This window comes from Sinocyclocheilus rhinocerous, unplaced genomic scaffold (genome assembly GCF_001515625.1).
Source record: "Sinocyclocheilus rhinocerous isolate Xijiao unplaced genomic scaffold, SAMN03320098_v1.1 scaffold1559, whole genome shotgun sequence".
Taxonomy (NCBI): domain Eukaryota; kingdom Metazoa; phylum Chordata; class Actinopteri; order Cypriniformes; family Cyprinidae; genus Sinocyclocheilus; species Sinocyclocheilus rhinocerous.
The window spans coordinates 12,141-14,334 of record NW_015648504.1 but is presented as its reverse complement, the minus strand read 5'-3'; the positions used below and the strand labels follow the sequence as shown (position 1 = coordinate 14,334).

Here is a 2,194-nt window from a genome sequence, read left to right as displayed (position 1 = left end):
CATTTAAAATGATTTGGTTCAATCGCAATGACTCACTTATTAACAGTGTCTTGCTGCCACCTACTGGCGATTTTAATTTCACATTTAAAGTATCTTTTCATTTTGTAAATAATTTCAAATATCAGTATTCAACATTTCATGTTTAAAATATCAAAAAATTTTTAAGCATTTGTAACTGCAGGTTAAAGCATTCCATGTCCTTCTGAGCTGAATTAACATGTGTAAATACATCTAAATGCAACTTCTGCAAAGATTAATTTTCTTGATACTGATTTAATTTGTTCAGTAACAGCCTAAATTTATTATTATTATAATTGACTGATTAAATGTAAGAATTTTACCTCAAAATATGATGCACACTTTTAGGGGAAAAAATGACTTTATAAAGGTAAAAATCTATTTAAACTTATTGGAAAAGATTAATTTCTATCACTGCTGTGAACTGACCGCCACACAGAATATGAAGAATATCAAAAACTTTAGAAGTCAGCTGTCCCCGGTAGTCCTAAAGATATCAGCACAATAACACACTCAGCAATATATCGTATAATTATCTTTATCGATAAAATCCCAGAAAATATTTAGATTTTTTTTTTTCGTCAATATCGCACACCCCTAGTACTGACACAAAATTTGCAACGATCACTTTGTCATGTCCTGTGTAGACAGCCTCAAGCTGTTGGTTTATTTCCGTGTTTTATTATTTATTTTTTTTGGCTAGTAGAAGTTATGATTGGCCGGCGGTAACTAGTGTTGCTTTCGTCAACGAAAATTATGACTACTCAGACTTTTAGTTGACTAAAACTTGACTAGACTAAAAAGAGTATGAACGTGACTAAAACTAATAAAAACTAAAATGACAGTTTCACACAAAGACTTAAATAAAACTAAAATTAAAACAGGCCGCCAAAAACAACACTAGCGGTAACTTAAAAATTTTGTAGCCAAATTGGCTGGTGAGTGAAAAAGTTCATTTCAATCCCTGGGTACAGTTAATACCATTAATGAATTCATAAAAAAACAAAATTAAATAAAAAAAAGTTTTTGCAAAGAAATGTTACAGGTTTATACAAATGTGATGTAATTGTAAAATCTTAAATGTATAAAAATAATTCTCTTTTTGGGAAACCCTGTATTAAAAAATAATAATAATTACATTGTAAATTACAGTAATATGAATTTTTATAATTTGTTGAGTGTAATAATAACAATAGCTATGTAAATACTACTAAAACTTTAAAACTGATAAAAAATAAATGTTTTTTTTTTTAAGTTAAACATGCAAATGTGACATTAAATAATTGAAATATTTACTTAAAATCTCAGGGGGTACTTCAAGTACATAATTTAGGTCAAAGGGGTTCGGCTGACAAAAAAAGTTTGAAAACCCCTGTTCTAAGTAATGGACTTACGAGTAAACAGAGGTTTCCATTAATTTGAAAAGATTATTATCATTTTATTATCAGAAATATGCTGTAGAGATTAAATATTACTTATATCTGACTAACATCTAATGCTTCAGAAGACAGTATTCCATATATTTCCATATATTTCAACATGCACATGCAATCACTCATTTGTACACATATTATACATGCTTAATGTATATACACTCATTCACAAAGTTTTTAAACAAATAAAATGGATACAATTAATTTAAGGGAATTAAGTCCATGCATTGATGTGTTCCTGGTCACCATGCACCTTAACAGTATGGAAAAAAAAATCTGCTAAATGTGTTATTTGTGTATTACAAACAAACAAACAAACAAACAAACAAACACAGTGGTTCAGAATGACTTAAGGGTGACAGAAGTAAATGATGACAGAAGTTTATTTTTTGATGGATGAAACCTTTAACATAATTGATCCCTTTAACACAATGACCTATATGACAAACAAGAATAGCCTAAAAACCAAAATACAGATCTGATCACAGTGCATGTGTGTCCCTCAACGAAAGCTGTTGTAGTGGTCATATTTACAGTAAATGAGCATTTAATTAGAGATGCTGTGGGACGATTGCAATAACCCTTTGTGAATCACTCACGCCACCAATGACCAAACTGTAATTGAATTACTGCAGTGAAGGGGCCAGTGCAGTTTGACTACTATTATTCTCTAGACATCAGTAATAATTCTGGGTCTTTGTCATGTGTTTTTTTTTTAATCATTTTCCTTCACTTCACCTCAC

At 29.9% G+C, this 2,194-nt stretch overlaps 1 long non-coding RNA gene across 1 annotated transcript in view; it reads left to right on the top strand.

Moving 5' to 3' along the window:
- The window catches only part of LOC107709745 (uncharacterized), a 13,161-nt gene extending 11,800 nt beyond the window's left edge, over window positions 1-1,361 (top strand). Inside the window, exon 3 of the long non-coding RNA XR_001636526.1 lies at window positions 1,352-1,361. This is a non-coding gene — a long non-coding RNA (uncharacterized LOC107709745). The remainder of the gene's footprint in view (window positions 1-1,351) is intronic.
- Window positions 1,362-2,194: the final 833 nt, after the last annotated feature.